Source organism: Acinonyx jubatus, chromosome A3 (genome assembly GCF_027475565.1).
Source record: "Acinonyx jubatus isolate Ajub_Pintada_27869175 chromosome A3, VMU_Ajub_asm_v1.0, whole genome shotgun sequence".
Classification (NCBI taxonomy): Eukaryota; Metazoa; Chordata; class Mammalia; order Carnivora; family Felidae; genus Acinonyx; species Acinonyx jubatus.
This window is the reverse complement of record NC_069388.1, coordinates 48186531-48209054: the sequence shown is the minus strand read 5'-3', so window position 1 is coordinate 48209054 and position 22524 is coordinate 48186531. Positions and strand designations below refer to the sequence as shown.

The 22524-nt window shown below is 46.6% G+C and overlaps 1 protein-coding gene and 1 long non-coding RNA gene across 12 annotated transcripts in view; one reads left to right on the top strand and one right to left on the bottom strand.

The window, feature by feature from the left end:
* SYNDIG1 (synapse differentiation inducing 1) overlaps positions 1 to 9672 on the bottom strand; it is a 179511-nt gene extending 169839 nt beyond the window's left edge. For 4 of the 11 annotated variants that reach the window (XM_053200323.1, XM_053200322.1, XM_053200325.1 and 1 more), the window contains exon 1: positions 9116 to 9672. The gene's annotated coding sequence lies outside the window, so the exon portion shown is untranslated. The other 7 variants (XM_027069442.2, XM_027069453.2, XM_027069445.2 and 4 more) reach the window with 7 other exon arrangements.
* On the top strand, positions 8562 to 20727 carry LOC113602446 (uncharacterized). Its single transcript, XR_003423873.2, has 3 exons — positions 8562 to 11112; positions 16593 to 16621; positions 17492 to 20727. It is a non-coding gene; the product is annotated as an uncharacterized LOC113602446 (long non-coding RNA).
* The last annotated feature ends 1797 nt before the right edge of the window (positions 20728 to 22524 follow it).

The following is a 22524-nucleotide window of genomic DNA, read 5'->3' as shown; positions in this document are numbered from 1 at the left end:
CTGAATCTGGCCCTTCAGACCTGAGCTTACTCTGCTTCTGCAAATACATTCACTTCCTTAAATTTCATCTGGAAAACAGAAGGATGAGGCTTCTCCTTTCAATGTAGATGGCCCCACTTTATGTGTGGTGCAACACCTCCCCTCAGAGAGAAATGTAAAGTGGAGGTCCGCCACTCGTGGAGTGGTGTCCAGATCTAGCCCTGAGAGCCAAATCCTGAAGTCAGGAAGGCTAGAAGACTGCATTGGTGTCATAGGTCCAGATGGGCCAGCCCCTGGCATCTAGAATATCTGCAGCCATACAGAAGTGAGGTCATTCCTCAGTCTGGAATGGTCCAGGGTTCAGCTTTCATGAGCCCCTGCCTCACTCACCCCTCACTACCAGACAGCCTCAATTTCTACTGAAGTGCTAATGCCCCAGAGCCCATGGCTGCCTCCAGCTCCTCCTCTGGTGCCCAAGACACACTGTAGTCAAGGGAAGTGGGATGCTATGTGCTCCATTGAGACTCACTGTCTCCCATTCTCCCTGATGGTCAGACCTCTGCCACCAGCCACAAGCACAGTCTGGAAACTCATGGTCATCATGGAGTACTTCTTCTGCTTCTAAAGTAGGCCCATTTCACCTTGACACTGCCACTTCCCAGTCTCTGGCATGCAGAGAGCACACATACATACATACATACATAGGCCTCTGGCCCCTCATCTGGAATATGAAGAGACCCCTTCCAAGTCTGAGGATGAAATTCCCAGGGAGGCCACATGGCTTTCTCCTGGGAGCTGACAAGGCAAGCCCAGGAGCTTCAATCCTGAGTTTGGGGTTGCCTGTCAGGAGCAGAGAAGCTTGAGACAGTGGAACCTAGGGCTAGAGTCAGGGACTGTGGTATGGGAAGGCCCTCAAAAGTTACCAGAAGGATCTACTGGTTCATCTAGGTGCCTGAGGGCCGAGGGTCCCTCTCACCAGGCAAAGCTTCTCCAGCCCTAGAAGTAAGCCTAAAATTAGATGTAACTTGCAATTCTAAATTGGACTAGGCAATTGACTATCTGAAGGACACCAGAAAGTTTTGCCGGTCCCAATGGATATTAGAATAGCTACAGAACAAGACATGGGGAGGTAGGGGAGTTCTACATGGGTTATAGCACAGCTAACTCATCTCTTCTCAAGGGGTCACCAGGAAGTCCCTTGCTCACACCATCTGTGAGTTTGGTTGCTACAGTGCTGGGTGCACAGAGCAACTGGAGACAGGCAGTGCTGAACTCTGAGTGGGAAATAATGGCAGTGGACCATCAACGGGAGGTAGTCTTTACTTGCAAAGGAGCTTCCAATTGGGGGAAGGCAAAAAGGAAGGGAGGAAGGAGGTGCAAGCCAGGTGTGGTATTATAAAGCATGACCTTTCCAAAATAGAATGATGGTGTCATGAAGTTATCAAACATGGCAAAACATCTCTTCTCTGGCAAAGAAAGAGGATCTTTGAGGCTGGACCATGGCCAAACACTAACCGAGAGAAGGCATCACCATGCTGTTCACACCTTGCACCAGGGACACTCACTGTGTTGATATGTACTATGGTCCTGTTGGCTTGCAATGAACAACAGAGTAATTACTGGAATCTGGATTGCAAATATATGTTTGGGACCCAAGAATCTGAAGTACATACTTTTCCTGGAAAGGTACTTGGCAATTCAGCTACTCAAGGCCTACTATCAGGACAGGAAACTACATTGTTCTGCACATTTTGAATCAAGACATATATTTTTCCTTGTGCTTTAGAATAGACTGTGATGTTCCAAAATATATTCAATGTTCCTATTCACAGTTAATATACCTACACCAAGAACATTTAGATTAGCAATCGTGCCAATGAATATTATGCAAGAGGACCCCAACAAGAGGGGTCACAGGGCATGACAGAAGGACCAAGACCATCAAAACAGTGACCACTGTCTTCCTTATTCTGAGTTAGTGAGTGGGACATGGTTGCAGGTTGCATGGCCCTTACTGAGCCCAGATGCAGTTACAAGGGATTTCCAAAAAGAACCCCAATGATCTAATTCTGAATAAAGAACGACAAAGCAGTTGCCCCTGTGCAAAGGTGGGACCCTTATGTTCGCGGCTTAAAAAAAAAATCAATATAAGAATAAAAGGAAGAGAATGAACTTAGAAATAACAAAACAGATGATTCCCCTTTACTTAAAATTGGCTTTCAGCGGAAAGCCATCTTTGTGAGGGAATTTAGAGTACTGTACTATGTGGCAGTACTGATAATGAATGTGCTATGTCTCTGGGTTTAGTGTATGAAAGAAAAGCTGTGGGACAGTATGCCCATTAATTAATACGCTCATGGTTCTTTGTGGAGGAACTGCTTTTATACCAAAGAGCATTATGGGAAAGGAAAGAGATTGGGGGAGAAAAGTGAAAATAGGATTGCATGCAGGCAAGGAATGCTGGAACGCATTTCAGGACTGGGCTGGGAGTGAAGGGACTGACCAGTGCAGGGTCCTGTCCACTGTCTGTGCGCATGCAGGGGCTACAGGAGACCTGGGGCTCTTAAAATACATCTGTGAATGTCTGAGTGGCTCTCAAAATACGTGCACAAATGTCTGAGCTACTAGCACAGGCCATACCCTGAGGTTAGACGGTGCACACTGTTTACCTGTCACATCTCAACTTTTCTGACTGCCATACAGGACACAGCCCCATTATCCCAACTGGTAAGCATAAGGTCCCTTCTACAGGAAATGCTTAGGGGCTAATGCTCAGATTTCAGGTATTAAGGTTGCCTTCAGAAATGCTCTCCCTGATCCCTGGTTTCACTTTTTGCAGTTTTATTTACAAACCATCAACTGAGGTCCAGAAGTAGATGACCCTCTCATACTGACATAGTGAGAAGGTCAACGGTAGCCTCCATCACAATGCCTACACCATTCACCTCACTTCATCTCATCACCTGGGCATGTTATCATCTCACATCATCACAACAAGGGTGAGTACAGTTCGGTAAGATATTTTGAGAGAGAGAGACCACATCCACATAACTGTTATTACAGTATGTTTTTATAAATCTTCTGTTTTACTATTAGCTATTGTTGTTAATCTCTTCTTGTACCTAACTGATAAATTAAACTTTACCATAGATATGTATGGAATGTATGTATAGGAAAAAAGGAGTATATAGAGGACTTGGTACTATTCACTGTTTCAGGTATCCACTGGGTGTCCTGGAACGCATCCCCTGCAGATAAGGGAGGACTGTATTTAAAGGCAATTTTAGACACTGCAAATAACAAAAGAATTAGTAGCCATCAATGGTAGGATGAGTTAGGCATCCTTGAGGTCCATTCCAATGCTACACAGAACCTGAGCCTACCCCTCAGCGATACAACAGGGTTTGCTAATCCTGTCCCAGGACTTAATCCCATTAGGACCCCAAAAACAAACCTTCTTACTTCAAACACCTACACCAGCTATAAGTCTATGCCACCAAGGTCTGAGGATAAGGTCATAAGAATAAGTAAAAAAAACTGCATATTGTACACATGGCAGAAAGGTGAGTTTATGTAACATTTTTTTCTTTGCTTCCCTAAGCAGAGGTGAAGCTCTAGGATATTAGAGGTAAAATATATTTCTCTCTTTCAGAAGTATCTTTAATTTAAAGTTGAGGCAATGGAATACAATGCTTGTAGTTCTGACATCTGAAATGTTTGTTTTTTGGTTTGTTTTCAACAATGACATTTCTCATTCTAGAAGATTAAAAAGGGACAGATAGAAGATACATGTGAATGTAGTTACCCAATGAGGTCGAAGGCTTGAGAAGCAAAAATTTTTTTAAATAGGAATTTAGAGGCAACTGGGTAGCTAAGTCGGTTAAGCATCTGACTCTTGATTTTGGTTCAGGTTATGATCTCACCGTTCATGAGATCAAGCCCTGAGTCAGGCTCAGCACTAATAGTGTGGAGCCTGCTTGGGATTCTCTCCCCAACATCCTCTCTCTGTCCCTCCCCTGCTTGCTCTCTCTCTCTCTCTCTCTCACAGAATAAATAAACATTAATAAGATAAAATAAGAATTTAAACTAGGCGGGCCCTTTCTGAGAGACTCACCATGCAATCAGTAAATCACTCTGTTTCCTCTTCCTAGGAGTCACACGCCCTAAATGCCATCACATTATAGCATTATCGAGACCTAAATTTCAAATATCTTTGAACAACTTGAGAATCAATTGAGAACTAAAAACTCAAAATGTTTCACACTGACTGAACATTGATTTTAACCTCAAGGGCAAAACTCTCCATCTTTCTGGAATAATGTTAATTGAACTCCTAGATAAATCATTCTCATGCAAGTAAATATGCAAAGCCGTCCCCTGGGTTGGTCTGAAGCATGCTTTCAGAAGCATGCTTTATCTTCATTATTTTCTATGTATGTATATGTTTTCCTGGTCATGTTATTCTTGGTTCTAACAGTTATCTTGGATCCCAATGCTTATTTGTTGTTGTTGGTCTTCAGTATTTTATTTAATGAAACTTAACAGGTTTGGGTCTTCAGTATTTTATTTAATGCAACTTAACAGGTTTGGTACTTTGTAGCTTGTTGATAATCTGCTTCAAAATGTTTTCTCCTAGAGAACATGCACCATGTAATTTCTTAAATGTGATATGAGTCTAAATTGAGTTGTGTTAAGGATATATTTCTGCTCACAAGCTTTTCTTGTACATTCCCTTTCAATTCCCTGACATGAATGTCTACATCACCCAAACACATTCCTACATGGGAACGCAGGCTCACAAGGAGGAACGCACAACGTCCCCATTCTGACTTTTGCTGCAGGTACAGAGCAGGGGCTGGACTCACTCCCAGCGCTCAGAGGGACTCAGAGGGATGGTGGGGGGGGGGTACTTCACCTGAAGAGACATACAGTTAAGACATCAAAGTGTTCTCAGTCCCACCTTCCCCATTTAAAAAAACACTGTGTCAACTATAAACATTGTTTTCAAAATCCCAAAAAGAAGCAGATGAAAAGAAACAGAAGAAGCTCAGAAAAGCTAAGTGAAGTCTCTAAGATCACCCAACAACAAGCGTCTCCTCACAGGACCTTCAAGAAAAGCCTGTTGGGTGGGCAATCACAGGACTGGGAAAATTCCAAATCACCCCCCACTGTCTCCCCCTATACATCCAGCTGAAATCCAGTACACTGGATGGCAAAGAAAACCACTGTGGGGACGCTGATTGTAGCCCAATGCCTAAAAAAGTTACTCAGCCCCTCTTTAAAACACATTTATGAGGGGCACCTGGGTGGCTCAGTCAGTTGTGTTCAGCCCCTGATTTTGGCTCAGGGCATGATCTCACAGTTTGTGAGTTCAAGCCCCACATCGGGCTCTGCACTGACAGTGCAGAACCTGCTTAGGATCCTCTCTCTCCCACTGTCCCTCTTTCTCTGCCCCTCCCCCATTCTCTCTCTCTCTCTCCCTCTCTCTCTCTCTCTCCCTCTGTCTCTCTGTCTCTCCCTCCCTCAAATAAATAAATAAATCTTTCTTAAAATTAAAAAACACACACACACATTTATGAACTCTCAGGAATAATTGGAAATGTCTAAGTATCTTGCACAGAGAATGCTTAAAATCATATTTGTTAAAAACCACCTGCTACTACCTTCATTATTCCAATTTTGGTGACACAGGCAGGGACCTGGTAAGCCCATCTTCAATATTTGGGATATTTAATATATGCACATCTTCAACGTTTTGCTTTTTTTGACATGTTGGCACAATGTCTCAAGTGTGGTGATGCCAAGTCAAAAGCTATGGCTCCAATACCTCCTCATATCAGTATGTTTCAGCAAAACAGCTTCAGGACTTCCCACTGAATGTACAGGCTGTTTTGCTACTCATTTTGCCCCAATGTTTTGCTGATGCTGACAAATGAACACCCCACCCTTCAATCCTTGCCACCTTTGCCCACTTACTCAAATAATTTTGCTGGTAACATGAAGTCTGCTCAAGCTACAGGTCACAGTATTACAATCAGTCCATGTGTGTCATGAGATTCTCCAGTGTGCATGGGGATCTGCAAAGGCCAAAGTGAGGGGCTCAGGGCCATACTGGTATCACAGAAAGATAAGGTTTTATTTAAAACTGCTGACTTACAGGATGGTTATTCATATTACGAAAGGTTAACTAAGGATGCCTTTAAATAATGCACTTCATAAAGGTATTCAAATGTCTGACTGAATCCTCTAAGAACATTGACAATTTTTAGGAACAGCTTTTATATAAAGGGAAGGCACAGAGGTGGCAGGGTGGGAGGGAGCCATGTACAAATGTGGGGGGAGCACCCTCCCATTGTCTCTAGAGGCCTCACCATGCTATTCTCCTCCAGCCACCAGAAACTACACTTGAGCTCAAATCTGAGCAAGCTAGTGTCTCTCCAGAGGGTGTACCAGATGTGGCTAGTGTGATGACCAAACATTTATTTTCTATTTGAGAGATGAAATATTCAGTACTGCTCATGAACCCCTGAATAGCACTGGCTAGTGTCTTGGATAGAAAACTTACATAAGAAAATACCTTTTTATTCTCTTATAATAGAAATAATTCCCTAGAAAATACAGGTCAGAGTTAATGAGGAAGATGAGTCAAGTCCAGTGTGTAGCACTTTTAATTTATGTCATGCTAAATATGGAATTAATTGCCTATGATTTATGAATTGAGTTTAAAGTTTTTATGAAAAAAAATTCTTTTGTCTCTCATAGTTCAGCTGGAATCTTGTTTATTCCCTGAATATCAACTGGTATAAGTGAAATCTAATGGTTTCAAATGTCTCTTTTTCTCTGGATCTAGATTTCTTTTTCTTCCTTCAATTCCGCCCCCCCCCCCCACATACCTCAGGGAACATCAGCAAGTTTGACTACCCCAAAATGGAAATGGGGTTGCCTTCATTTCTATTTTAAGATAGCAACCGTTCTAATGGAATCATTTAAAGCAGTCGTTTCTGGTGATAGGTGAAATGGAATGAAATATCATCAACTGGAGATACCTGGGGTTGCATTTAGAGATGAAGTGGGCTTGGAATGGGTTCTTAAAATTTCATCAAACACGGCCTCCAAAACTCTGAGGAGAGGTGGTTGAAAAGAGGCCAGGACAAAGGGCCAGTGAGTGTGGTACTGGATGAGGGGTACACCTGGGGTTCAGTGTATTATTCTCCCAACTTTGGTGTACTATTGAAATTTTCAATCTTAAAAAAAAAAAAAAACCTTTAAGCACAGATTTTCCTATTTTTCCCCTTTATTTAACAAGGTCCTCTTGATTATGGCAATTCCATTTTTATGCAGTGGGTTTGGGAGGGGTGGAAGAGGGGACCAGACCAGCTACAAACCAACTTTTGCTCCATGAAAAGGTGCCAGGGGTGTTGGAGAGAGGGAGGGAAGGAAGGAGGTGGAGGGCTCTTCCTCACACCTTCTCACAGGCCTGGTGGCACCTGTGGTCTGATCTCCAAAAAGACACTCCACACAACCACCAGGCACACAGCATGTAATAATTCATCTGAAAATTTGGCTCCTGCTACTTCTTGTCCTAGCAAGAAGGGACATCAGACTGCTGCGGTGCCACCTCGGTGGCACGTCTTCGGTTCTGCTGCGAGGATTTTTGAACCGGACCCCTCTCAGAGGAGGACCACATCCCAGCACCACGCAGACTGTCCTGGCGATCACACCTCGGCAAGGAAAAGTTGGCCCGCTCTGGGGTTCCTTACCAGGCTGCTCACCCCACAGGCTGCAGGTCTGCGCAGCACGCCTCTCCCTTTGGGCTCTGACTAAACACGCTGGCCAGTAGGAGGGAAACGGACAGATACACAGACACGCGCGCACGCACCACCGCCTGAGCCTGATTCTAACCTGAAAACGGAGCTATCCACCCTCTATCCCTCAAAACAACCGAGTCCTCGATTTGCGTCTGCTGCACTAAACACCGGAACGAGGCCAGAGAAGGCACAGACATTGAGTCCGGGCCACTAGCCACAAGGCGCCAGAGCATCTGACGCCGCAGAAAGGCTGCGCTCACCTGAAGTCTGGGTGCCAGGCGCCCACGCCTCTGCATTCAAGGGGATCCCCCCACAAGGAAATGAAGGCGACCAGATGACGCCTTCCTCTAGTCTTTCAGAAAAGCCAAGCGACCCCACTGACAGCCTCTCAAAAGCAAGGATGCAAGCACCCACTCTGTTGGAGTCTTTCAGAAAACGCACAGCGATCAAAGCCCCTTCCCTAAGAAAAGTGCCCAACTCTGCCTGCAATCCATTCCTTCCTCCGCAGCAGCTCGGAGAGCGTACACCAAGGGGCAGAAATCATGCCTAGGGAATGCGAAACTAGAACTTGATCTCCAAAAGCGCGTCCACTCACTCGGTCCCCTTTCTGCGCGGGGCTGGCGGCTCCCAAGGCTGCGGGCTGTCGTGGCTGCCAGGGACCAGACAGATCGCGGACACGGGGTCTCCCGGAGTCCCCACCTCCGTCCCGGTCTCGGGTTGGGAGTCCCGATCCCAATGCTCTCGCACCCTCGCCTTCCTTTTTCCCTTGGTTTGGCAAAGACAATCCAAGCCGGTTTCCCTTCCCAGTCCCAGTTGGACCTCGGTCCCCAGCTCCGCGGCTGCCCCGCTCACCAGCCCCAGCTGGTCTCCTTTGGGTCGCTTCAGGGGGTCGCCCGAACCTGCAGAGCCAATGTCAGCCCCGCACCGTCAAGGCCTTGGGCAGTCCCGCTCCACTGCGCTCCGAGGTCTAGGTCTCACTAGCTCCCACCGACTTTGCACAACAGCCCTTCCGCGTCGCCGGGGCGACTGGGGTGGCGAGGCGCCAAGCTGCAGCCGGGGTTCACAGCACCCGACCCCTTCCTCCGCATCTTCCTCGCCAGTTCCGTTCTCCCCTAGATCCTGGCGACCCCGAGCCTCCTAGGTCCCGCCACAGCGACCACCCGGACTCACCGCGGGCGTCGCGCCGCCGCTGGGTCTGCGCGCTCCGAGGCGGAGCCTGGGCGCCCTCCCGCGTGAGAGCCGCCTCCTGCGCCCGCCCGCCCGCGGCCCCCGCCCGGCTCCTGCCAGCCCCTCCGCCAGCCGGCGCTGCCGGGACGGTCGGGACTTACCTCCCGGACAAGGTGACCCAGCCAGTGAGCCCAGGAGCCCGCCCGCGCGTCTCCGGAGCCAGTGAGCGTGCGGGGCGCGGGGCGGTGCGGCGCCCGCCTCTGCTCCTCAGCTCCCCAGCTCTCTCCTCCTCTGCCCTCCTCTTCTTTCCCTTCCTCTCCCCTCCGCGCCGCTCCCCGCCCTGCACTCGCCACCCGCGTCCCAGGCTGCCCCGAGCGTGCAGGAGCGCCGGGCTAGGGGCAGCGGCGGCAGCCCGGGGCTGCGGGGAGCTCGCTCGAGGCGACGATGGGGCGGAGCCCGGCGCTCCAGCCCCCAGGGGGAAAAAAAAAAAAAAAAAAAGGTGCGGGGAGACTCCCGCGGCGCACGCCTGGCTGGCTGGTTGGGCCAGGGCCGTCCCGGGACGCGCCGCTTGGTTGGCCAAGCCTGGCGACACGCGTGCTGGAGGAGGTGGCCACGGGCTCCGAGGGAGAATGAGCGAGGAGGAGAAGGGAATGGCTCGGTGAGAAGGCGGCCGCCAACTTTGCCCCAGGCCTATCGGGCCCCGCGGGTGACCACGTCAGGCGGTTGGCCTGGGGCCGCTGTCTGGGACTGTGAAGGCGACAGAGACTGGGGGAGGGGGGCAGCCGCTGGGTACTCAGTGGACAGGGATTTGCAGCCTGGCTCTGAGATGGTTCCCCTCGGTCCTAAAGGCCTCCCCAGGCTCTTGTTCGTTTTGAGGTTCGTAGGACCCACTTTATAGGCCTGGCATCTGTTCACGTCCTGACCAACCAGCTACCCAGGAGAAACCAGGTGCGGGCTCAGACTTTCAGACCCCCTGCCCAGCCCCAAACCGGTTTGTTTTTCTCACCAGGCAGCCTCTTGGCTGTTGGAATTAAAAGGAGCTAGGGCTGTGGGGATGGGTGGGTAGAGGGCATAACTGTGGTGAGCAGAGTGAATAGAGGGAAGTAGAGCCAAGGAAAGGCCACCTCCCAAGATAGTATCAATTTCAAGTGTTGGGGGATGGGGGAAATAGTGTTTTCAGTGTGAATTCCATAGAGAAAGAACCAGGAAAGAAAGGTGTCAGAAAGGGGGTCGAAAGTGATTTAGGAAAACAATGTTAGCCCATTTCTACCCCAGGGGCAGACCTGCCACAGTCTAGCCTTGCCAGCCTAGGCTCTGATAATCAAGGCTGGTTATACCCCGATGAAACCCTGCTTGGTGAGGAGCCCTGCCTCCTCCTGACCTAGTAACCAACGCTTTGCCCCCCTCATCCCCTCAGAAAGCACTACTTCCACTGCCAGGCTGCCTCTGTTAGACTTTGCAAAGGGCAAGCATTGCAGGTGGTGCCAGAACCACAGGTCCACCCTGTCTTGCCTTTGTGGGGGACTTGGCACTTGTGGAACATCAGCCCCACAAAGAGAATGCTAAAGTCAGAGTGGGGCTGTAAAAAAGCAAATGGGTGGAGGAGCAGGTCAGCAGAACCAGGGGCATCTGTGGTTTCCCTTTATCAACTTGAACTGTGTTCCATCTGCAACTCTGCAGCATGGCAAAGCACAACTGGGGATTCTTCCTCTAGATCCCCAGAGCTGCAAGTCCCTGGTCTGCAACACTCAGAAAAGAGCATCGTACATCTCTCTCATCTAGGAGAACTTTTCAAATGGGAGGAAAATGCCCCCCTTGCCCTTGCCTTAGTAATGTTGCTAGTTGTTCCTGAAGTCCTTCCCTAAACAGAAAATTCTCTCATCTGAACCACTGGGCTGAGAAGACGTTGTTAGACTCATTTGAGTTGGAGAATCATTATTCCCATTTATCAGATGAAGCAGCTGAGGTTTTTCTTTACAAAAGTTAACTAAGATTTCTATAGCTACAGAATATGCAGAAGTAGCCTGGAACTCAGGTTCCTGCCTTTCAGACAGTGAACTTTTGCTTACTGGTTTTTGGGTTGGGCTTTGGAGGACAGTTTTGTTTTGCTAAGAGAGCACCAGCCTGGGTTGCAGCTGTGACTTGCCTCTGACTCTAGGTAATGTCTGAATTTTAAATTGGGTTTGTCCTAATAGAGTAGTCAGGCATCCTCTTTTGCAGTGTAAAACATGATCACTGGTCACTGCTGGTTGCCTGTGAAGTGTTCCTTCCAAAAGTGAGTGTTGCAGAATTTAAAAGAAGAAAATGCCTTTGTATTGAGTGTTGTGGACTGTCTTCATGTCCTAGGTGCTTTGAAACTTTGTAGGTTGATGTTTTGGAACTATATGTATGCCCTGGCTCATCTGGGTGATGGATTGAGCATGGATACATTGATGGGGGTATAGGAGTTGTATGCTTGTATTTGCTAAAATTTCTAAGAGTTGGTTTTCATAATGCACCTCATTTGGTGTAATATTTAAATATTCACATTTATTTTTGTTGTGGAATGGATATGTAACTTCTTTCTGAAAGTTATGGGTGGGCTCCGATAGGTTACTGCATTCACAATACTGACCAAATACTCAATGATTGATAGTTGTCAAAAAAACCACATTGGATTGTGGGGTCAAAAACCAGATGTCTCTGAAAAAACAGGGTAATTTGAAAGAAAAAGGAACAGTTCACAATGTGGTGAGTTTATTTCTTCTCTTCCTCCTCCTGTTCCCTGCCTCTTCTTATTCTCCCATGCCACTCACAGAGCTTCAAGATCTACAGATGTATTCTTTCTTGACACTACCCCCTACACACACACACACACACACACATACACACACATTTAAGTATTTCTGCAATCCTAATTGACCTTACACTTTACTGCAAAAGAATCTTGCCAGGACCAGGCATTTCAAACTTGAAGAGAGGAATGTCACCTGCTTACAGCAAATGTGGCAGCTCAGGGAGGGATCCAGGGCTCCTGGTGGGCACCTTGGCTGATCTGGAATGGTAGCTACACACATAGGGCAGTTTGTTTGAAGTGTGCCTCCCTACTTGTTGACTGGAGTGTGATCATAACAATTACACCATGATGTAACATTACAATGAGAAAGGGAATGAGGGGTTGCCAAGAGTTGGGCAGTGGGACACAGTAGGTATTGCAAATTTTCCTGGAAAATGGGAATCCTTCTCAACGATGCTTACCTTTTAGAAGAGATTCTAGAACTTTCAGAGCTAGGCAAGATCGGTGGGCCCAATTCACATGTTGTGAACAGCTGTCACTAAAGCATTGAGCCAGCGGTCAGTCTTCTCAGCAACTTTCCAGAGAAGCTGTTACCTCCCTAGAGATAGGTGGGCTTGATGAGAGGAAATATATATTTGAGTTTTTCAAATAATAAATATTTCTTAAAATGTCTCAAACTGAAAGCCATTAGCCCAGGGGCTATAGTGCTGTGCATGGTGTCTGGAGGTCAACAGTGCTCATTCAGAAACCATTGTAAGATGAAATGTGTAAAATGATCTGCCCCAAATGTCAATTGTAGTATTAAAGATGATGAATAGTATATGCAATTTTAAAGCAATCTAATTAATATCATATGGTTTTTTCCCTTTTCTGTCCCCCAAATCTATTACTAAATTGTTTTTCTTAAGTTGATGACATCTGGGAATTGAAAAGCTGCAGTGTCTTATGATAGTAGAATCTTTCTGACTTAGAAAGATGGGAAGATGAGCATTCAGATATTCAATGTAAACATGATGGGCAAGAGTCTAAGAAAAAAAAAACATGAACTGTAATCAGAAATAAAGGGAGAAAGAACCAAAACCTAGGATAATTTCCGAGGCTGTGTTGACATGAGAGTTTAGAATAGGAAAAAAAAGATGCAGTAGAATGTCAGAACATTGTAGCTGGAGGAATTCTTGGTGACCACCTAGGCCCATCCTCTGATTCTTCCTGTAAGGAGACAGTTCCAGAAGGGCTGCATGGAGGAACAGTCAACCCACATTTAGGTTACTGATTTCCATATTAGCAGGTCTTGCCTCTGCATCCATTACATCACTTGGAAAGAATCAAAGAAAACACAAAGTTAATGTGTTATAAGCAACCCTATAGTGCCAGAATATCCCTTGTCTACTGCTACATAACAAACTTCCCCCAAACTCAGTGGCTTAAAATGGCAACTACTTACTTGCTCACAATTTTGAGGGTTGACAATGAGGGCTAAGTCCACTGGGATGGATTGCCTCTTTTTCACATGATGTTTCCTGGGCTCACTTAGGCATCTGTAGTCAGCTGGCATCCAAAAGCCTTACTCACCTGTCTGGGGATAGGTTGGTTTTGGACTTGGTGATGGGCTGACAGGGCTATAAGTCTGCCCTCCAGAAGGCTGGCCCAGCATTCCTTACAAAGTGGTGGCTGCAGGACACTCAATGGCAACAGGCTTCAATGCACACAGATTTCAAGCTGACTTCACATTATCTAATGTGTCATTGACCAAAGCAGGTCAGGTGGCCCAGCTCAGATATAGGAGATGGGGAAATAGCTTTTACCTTTGATGGGTGGAACCATTAAGTCACATTAGAAATAGGTATGTGATGAGGGATGGGAGGAATTAGGGACCATTTTTGCTATCTACTGCACCTAGAAATGAGATAGGTTCTTTATACATAAAAGCTCACTGAATTCTGATCTGAGCTCAATGGGCCTGGTAGGAGTGATCCCAGGAGCTGAAGAGGCTGAGTGTTAGGGACTGAATAGTTCACCTGTCATCATATAGCTAGTGAGAGGAGGAGTGAGGTGCAGATCCAGCCTGTCTTCTACTTCCCTAGTAGCCAACATTAATAGAAGGTGTCTGTTAGGAGTCAGAGGAATGCTTACCATCAAGGTTATGAGCTCAGACATTTAACTAGGCTCCAAGTAAGCATTTTCTACTTCCTATCACTTTGTCCTCACTTACTCCAGAGCCTGGATTCCTGCATATCTAATATGAGCATAATTATAATATCTGTCACCTGACATTGTATGAGGCATGAATGTGGTTCAATGCACTCAGCATGTTTTCCTGACCAGAGTTGGCTGGTTATTATTCTTTTTTTTTTTAATTTTTTTTAATGTTTATTTATTTTTGAGACAGAGAGAGACAGAGCATGAACGGGGGAGGGTCAGAGAGAGAGAGGGAGACACAGAATCCGAAACAGGCTCCAGGCTCTGAGCTGTCAGCACAGAGCCCAACGCGGGGCTCGAACTCATGAACCGCGAGATCATGCCCTGAGCCGAAGTCAGGCGCTCAACCGACTGAGCCACCCAGGCGCCCCTGGTTATTATTCTTAAAGATAGCTTGGAAGACAAGGTTGCTGGGTACTTTTTTTCCAAGGTAGTTGAGGGGAATGGCAAATTCTACATTTTTAACACAAAACCTATGCTGGTGATTGGAAGCCCCCCAAAACGCTACATAAAAGGGGTGATTGATGCTATCTCTCTCATCCAAGTTTCTTCTTGTTTTGAGGGGGCAGAGGCTGGGTGTGGCCAACACAGTTGTATTCCTTCAGGTTCTCCCAGATCCCTTTAGCTGACTGATTCCATCTGCCCACTCTCCAGTTCTGTGGACCTTGCTGATAATGACTCATACCTACATATTTCTATGTTATGCCAATTCCTGAGACAGCCTTAATTTCTCTTGTAAGAGCATGAAAATATGAGTTTCCTGCTCCACTCCACCCCAGGCCTTTAAAGCCAGAGCCTGGAGAGACACCTGAGCACGTCTGGGACCATGGTATAGTGGACATTCACCCAACTCCTCAACCTCTTGAAATGTCAGTTTCTCCATCTACAAAATGGGTATGACAACGTTTGCCATGGAGAGCTAGTCCAGGGCAGTTATAGGAGTGGAGATGCCAAAGAAGAGCTGGGCTGTTGTGAGCATGATGAATTGTGCTGGCGAGAGAGTTCTCCCCCCTTCCCTCAAGACCCACTGAAACTGAAATCTGCCCATCCACTGTTGGCATAGTTTTCCTCAGTGGAGCTCATGATTTCACACACCTGAATTACAAAAACTGTCACACCTCAATAAAGCAGAGGTGCTGCAATACAGAGAAAGGTACCTTGGTCTGGGTCTCCTTTTCGGAAACCAGAGCCCAATGGTGCAATCAGGCAGTTTACTGGGGAATGGATCCCAGGAGCAAAAAGTGAAGGACCACCTGCATGGTCCATGGGGAGGAAGGGGGAGCCAGTCTAAGGAGGAATTAATTCCTGAGGTGGTCACAGTAGGTAACAACCAGCTCTCTCTCCCCTTGGACAAAAAGTATTTCTTAGAATCACCCAGGAGAGGGATGAAGAGGATGTGTGTGTCCAGAAGCCTGCATCCACCCCACATTTCTGGGCGGTGTCTGTGTATCAAACAGGCTTCCTCTGGCACAAGAGAAGTGACTAAGTAGGATCCTGGAAAATTTTGCTGCATGATTTAGTGTGTGAAATTCTTATATCATTTGCGTGTACTTTAAGGATGTGCCTTTTACTTCAAGATGTTAGATGTCAAATTGCTGTTTATTTGAACGTGGCCCTGTGTTGAGACTCAGCCAGAGGCTGGTCATTTTTGTGGGTGACAACTGATAAACACAGAGACAGGTTTGGTTATGCTATCCAGTTGATATAGGTCCTCTTCCTTTCCCAGCAAACAGGCCATACACACCATGCAGCCAGAGATCAATCAGTAAAGAGAGGTCAAGTCCAATGCTCCCTCTGTGCTCACTGCAAATATTGTGGATCCTTACCGCTGTTATCTGCTTGTTTCCCACCCTGAATTTATTCCTTCTACTTACTTCGACAGTTCATTTCTTCTTCCTAGACTGTCACACATTCTCTTGGGCATTTCTGGAGATGTCAGGTAACAGCCCAGCCTGTTCACACCAGAGCCTCCAGCACTTACTCCCTGTGTTCCTGATGTAGCTTGTCCTCATATCTCCTGACATAACCCTGTCCTGTCTTGGCAGACAACTCCTACTTGAATTTTATCTAGTTACTAATTTCTATGATCTAATTAATGATCCATAACATAAATCTATTATTATGACAGAGTGCAGTATCAGAATAATCAGTATCTTTGAGAAAATGTATTTGTCAAACATTGGAAAATATGGCTGTTTCCAAGACTGTTAAAGAGAAGAGAAATTAGAAAAGAGGTTAGCTTTGCAAAACCTTACTATCAGGATCAGCAATGAGGCCAGAATTTTTAGCATGTGCTCAGAGCACTAGCCTCAAAAAATAGATTCAGTTGTCCACTTCAGTCTACATGCTGAAGTGGACAGAGCTATGTACCTTCACTTAAATGGAAAGAGAGCATGTTTTCCTTGCTGTACAAAAGAACTACATGTACTAGTGCAGCTCTAACATAATGACAAACTAAGAGGTTGGGATCATTGAAAGCATTGCTGGTGCAGAACTAAGCATTTAAACATGTCATTAATTATTAGCATGATTTCTGGCACTTTCTAAAAGGTCTAAGAACTTGTTTTTGGCACAAGAAAAAATATTTTTTGCGGCATGTGCTCTTTTTTTCTGCAAAAAGAAAGAGTTCTATTGTAAAAATAAGCACTTCTGTAATTTTGCAGGATGTGGAAGTGGAGGGAAAAGCACAAAGGTAAGCAATTTCACTTTTGCGATTCCCAGTTTATCACTCATATTTCAAGAAAAGAACACCTCGTAAACAAAGAACCTTACTAGGCAAGTGCCAGAACCAAACCATATGGCATTCTCCTCTGCACTCTAGGTGTATACCCTGGGTGGTTGTCCTACACATGAGTAGGGGCCCAGAGAAGCAGGGCTTGGCAGTGCCACAGCTGTCCTGGCAGCTAGCCCTTCCCAGGGTCACTAAAATGTGGTTTCTTTGATATCAGGGCACTAGGATGCCATGAGGATCTCCTCCCACAGCAGAGATTGAGCATGGCCACACACAATCTATACAGCTTGGAAGTGCAGGACAAATAAACCCTGGCTGGTGGCATGAAGGAAAGAGCTCCCTTGGTTTAAGGACTACCTGACAATCCAAAATATACGCCAAAACAGGTTTTGTTAGCTAAGGTGCAGCTTGCCAAATGTACTTAAATTATATCCTCACAGACATGGAAAGAATAACAAAATAAAATGATTTAACAAATAATAGAAAGCGGCAGTATCTGATATAGTAGACTGCTCTGGGCAGCCAAGTAACTGGATGGGTCTTTCCTAGTCTGTGTGTTTGTCATTGGTTCAGCAACGTTTGGTGGTGTCTGGACTTTTTGAGCTATGTATCTGCATATTCCCAGCAGCAGCTGCCCTGAACCCTGTTTATGGTAAAACCTACAGAGCATTAGAGCTGAGTGCATACCATTGAAAACTGCAGGACATTCTAACTGCAAACAAAATTACTTATTTCTTAGAATTTATATATATTACTTGGCTTTTTCTTTCCTACACAAATATATTTGATAATTAAAAACTGTAACAATAATTTTAACAATTTTTTGTCAAGGTTTTCATTGCTGCAGGCTTTCAGCAGGGGCAACTGATCTGCTAAGCCAGCAACAGGCAGTTCACCTCTGAGACACTGGAATAGTCAGCGGGGCCTGCTGGAATTGAGCCCGCCCTCTCTTACTCACCCACATAGACTGGCTGCATCCAGGATAATGTATTTTGTCTTGTCAAGAAATCCTGTCTAGGTACCAAAAATGTCAACAGGTAGAAAAATACATTTTGTTGCTTCACTAAAGACACTGAAAACACTTTTTAATAGAAACATGTCTTTTTCCTGCAAATCAACTATTCCCTAATTATCAAGACAAAGGCAAATTCTGGAGAAGCAGAGGATGCCAAGGCAGCTGCTTGGAAGTGGCACCTGTAAGCCTGCATCCCGTTGCTGCCCTCTCCTCTGTGTCTGTTCTCAAGACGGTGTGCAGATGGAAGGGACATGCAGGGTGGAGGCTGTAGGTTGGCACCCGCGACAGTCTCATGGCATAGAAACCACAGCATGATATGGGGTGACCAGAGGCCATGGTGGCATCATGCTGTGAGGAAGCTGCTGGCAGGCTGGCAGGCCTCCCCACACCTTCTAGAACTAGCAGCAGTTTGTGCTTAGACAGGGCATTCTAATCTCTGTCTTTCTCTGGAATCTCGTCTGATTATTTCTGCTCCAGTGCTCTGTCGCTCCAGCCTCTCCAGATCACCTCACTGCCCCCCGCCTCCCACTGCCCTTCTGACAAGTTCAAGGAGACAAGAAAAGGAAAAGTCAGGGTCTTTCAGGTGGCCTTATCTCTGCTACCCCCTGCCCCCAGTGGCACAATAAGCTAATCCTCCCAGCTGAGTGGATGGGAAGTTTAAAGAAGCAAGACCCACAAAGCTTGTTTGCCTGAGAAACAAAGGATGTTCACATCTTTCCTTGACACAGTCTGCAGACCCCTGAGCTCTCACTGTCACAGAAATAGCTGCTAGCCAAAACCAAAATAGTAACAGGAGAGTCACCAGTGTCTTCAGATGCAAATGCCAACGATAACTTGCACTATAACTTAAAAGGAAGGATCTGGTGGGGATCCCCTCACAGCTTAGCCATATCCTCCTTGAGGGGGCAAGAGGGGCTTGAAGGGCCACATGGTGGACAGAAGCAGGGCCAGGCCAGATGCTATCTTACCTCCACCTGCTGCAGAGTGACCTTGGATGAGTCAGTTCTTTCCCTTCTTTCCCTTCTGTGTTGTGAAGAGTGAGTGAATCTGAGGATGTAAGACTAGTACAAGAGCCCACAATATACAGTTGAGAACATCTGCAGTTTCTGGGAATGGCTGGGTGGTGACAGGGGAGTCTCTGCCTTCTCCAAGGAACCCAGAGCCTCCCTGTCCACCAGCACTTAGCAGAGGCCACTCATACCTGTTGTCTTTGCTCCTCAGGGGTGGCCCCTTTCACTGGTATCATTGACCCTGTTTGAAGGGGATATCTGGCTCCTGGTTGCTGCCTTGCTGTGCAAGAAGCTTTGCTCTGAACCACACTCCAAAACCTGTTTTTGCCCCTGACTCTTCTTGACTTTTACTTTCCTAGCTACTGACCTAGTTATTTACTTCCATTATCCTTGTTGGGAAGTCTTTGGACTTAACATCGTTTTCCCTGTTTCAGACCTCAGCTTCTCCCAGCCCTATATCTGATGCTGGACACCAGCTGTCCTGCCTTGGCCAACCACTCTCATAGCACAATCTGTGTGAGCAGGGGAGGGGGCAGCACTCAGACCTCCCTGTGGCCCACAGGACCCAGAGTTGGGGGTGCCAAAAGTCCCATTTGCAAAGAGGCAGAGACGGTATTGCATCCAGGCCTCCAGACCATGGGTTTTCTCCCATCCTCAGCTGTAGTCCAGAGGTGGCCTGCACGTGTACCCATTCACCTTGGAAAGCTGTGCTTAAGACTGAAAATTCCCCACAGTTGATGCCTACTCTTGCACCCAGTGAGCTGATTGGATGGGTGATAATGTGCCTGACCTGCTATATGCCATTTGTTTACTGCTCACGGGGCAGGGCTCGGGGTATAAATCAGGGCACAGTGTCAGATTCTGTATGCCAGATCCCTGGCCTGAGTTCTGAGATTTCCATACCTCTCCTCCATGCTCATTTGTCACTCCTATCAAAGAAAGCTCCATTCATTTTTACGAAAACACGAAGAAAGAAAAAATACATATCAGAGCAGGCTGAGGAACAAAGTGCCTTGCAAGCGTGGCTTACAAAGTGGAGACTGGAGATTCAAGGAAGGAAACCAGCAGCAAAGCCTGCTTTTGCTCCACATTCAGGAAGTGGTGACTTGATCTGTTTCTCAGTTTCTGTATCTGCAAAATGGAGATGCTAATTTACAGATTTTAGCTCACATCCAAGGACGTCGGGAGGATGAATGAACTTGCATTTCCACACAGCACTGATGTGATGGAAGGTGCTATGTCAATAGCTGGAAGAAATATAAGTAGGGTATGAACCAGATATTCAGGATGCTTGGGTGTCCCTTGATGATACTGTATTGAATCAAAATAAATTCTGCTCTAACAGATGAGTTTTTTAAGCAACGAACGCCACCTTTCCACCAGGCATGGGCATGCATTCACATTTAAAGAGCCCTCCTAGTTGTTCTGTGATTTGTTCCCACCTCTAAGTGTGTCTGTGCCCACTGATGGCATCTGGCAGAAGCCTAGCAAAGCAAGGACCACAGCTGCTGACATTGCTCACACAATGGAGGGGAATGAGGTCCACAGAGGTTAAATAATGTCCTGAGGTCACTCAGCTGGCAAAGGTCATGATCTGGAGCATCCTGATATCAGGCCCATGCTTGGAAGGATAAAAGTGCTTCCACTCCCCTCACTCAGGGCCCAGGGTGGGTGTTAAAGTTCTGCTATTCCTGTTTTTGTTGTAGCCTTGTCTTCATGTACTTCTATTCCCAAATATGCATCCTTCAGAGATGCTCAAAAATGTCTTTGTTGGGGCACCTGGGTGGCTCAGTCTGTTGAGCATCCAATTCTTGGTTTCAGCTCAGGTCATGATCTCACCGTTTTGTGGGTTCAAACCCCACATGGGGTTCTGAACTGGCAGGGTAGAGCCTGCTTGGGATTCTTTCTTGCTCTCTGCCCTCCACTACTCACACTCTTTTTGTCTGTCTCAAAATAAATGAATAAACTTAAAAAAAAGAAATGTCTTTGTGGTCATGCTTTGTATGTTCACAGCCAATCACTTCAGAGGGACCCCGTGTCACCCGCAGAACAGATCCCAGGTGTGATGAGTGCCCATCTCCTTAGTGCCTTCTGAGGCTGCCCATTCTAATGTCAGACATTTTCTTGTACATCCAGTTATATATGTTGGTTGCTGAATCAGCGGTTATTGTCTTTGTAGTAAGCCTCTGTTTACCTGCATGTCGCTGGATCATTATTAGTCTGCTTTTGAAGCTATTAACCATTCTAATTCTGTCAACCTTTCTTTCAAAATCTATTTCCAATATTCTTGACCAACTTCTCTGCATGATTTCAGATGCCTTTCCCTTCCCTCACTCCCTCATGAGGCTGTGGGGTTGTGTGGTTATGGGGCCTGCCTCTGGCTCCATGTGAAAACACCATACTAGTCACCAGGGGTCCAGTGCAGCAGTCTCCATCCAGACACCCCTCACTTCTTTATCTCACCTGTGTACCCACCCTGCAGTTTCTATATGCTTTTCTCCTAACTCCAGCATGTGCACTGTCTTCAGAGAACTTGGTCCACTGGAGCTCGGAGAGCTGGGGTTGATGCTTATGGGTTGATGTCCTCCCCTGTGGCCAGTAACCAGTAACAGACCAGTAGGGGTGTGAGAGTCCAGCTCCCTTGCCTCAAGGCAGGATGGACTCAGAGGCATTGCTTACCCTCCAAAGCCCTCTGCAGGGTCAGGCTGAAGCCTCTCTGGGATTTTCCTGACATCCTGCACAAGCTTGCATCCCTCCCTTTCCAGCCTCCCATCCTGATCCCTTACTGCCTCCCCTGGGGGACTTCTTCCATAATCAGTCACTGGCCCATTGATCTTCACCTGGGGTCTGATTCTGGAAGAGCTTGCATAAGACCCTTGGTTTCAAGACTGGATCAAGGTCTGGAAGGCTGTCTAGTTAACTTCCTCTGTGTGACCTTGGGCACTTTGTTCAGCGCTGCTATGCTCAGATTTCTCACTTGACCTAGAGTCTGCCAGTTCTAACTTCCTAAGACTCTACACCTAAGGAACATAAAAGGAGACTGATTTTAGAAGGCATTATAACATCCTACTCTGGAGGTAGATCTCCAAGACAAAAGGCTGCTCTGCCTTATTGCTGTGTGTGAGTCTGTGCACACATGTATACATGTATGTTTATGTCTATGAGAGTGAGGGAGAGATCTTGGGCAAGCTGCTTAATCTCTTCAGGCCTCCGGTCTAAACTGCAAAATGGGGATAATAATACCATCTTCACCATTTGGGAGGATTAAATGGGATCACCCATATAATATGTCTGTGGCATAGAGCCTCATGCTAGCGTTCAGTATGCATTAAACACCCTATCCTTTACACTTTTCCCATTGAAGTCATAGGCCTGAAGGCATCTGGTAATGTTTCTAGGGGATCTCTCTCCCAGTCATGAATCTCTGAGGCCCTGTCTTATTCCCTGGGGTTGGAACAGGTGGAGAGACTCATACATCAAGAAGATGCTGTCCCTGGCATTCTGTAAAGGCACACTGGGAGCCAGGAGATGCACAGCCCATTCCGAGGGTGAAGGAGACAGAAACCCAACTCATGGGCTGTGGGGTGGGCACAAGCTTCTGTCACCTGCTTTTGCAAAGGGTCAGAAGAAGGATGGCTTCGGCTCTATGAGGCACATGAACACATCCATCTGTGGGGTCAATAGTAAAAACAAAAGTGAAGTAATTTACCCTTCCCTTTGGCTCACACAGCAAGCAGTGCTTTATAATTAGAGGATTTTGCCAGGGAAGGAATGTCAGAAATTTATGGCACTAGTGTCTGCTCATTGGTTGCCCACATGTAAGAGAAAAAAAGGACAAA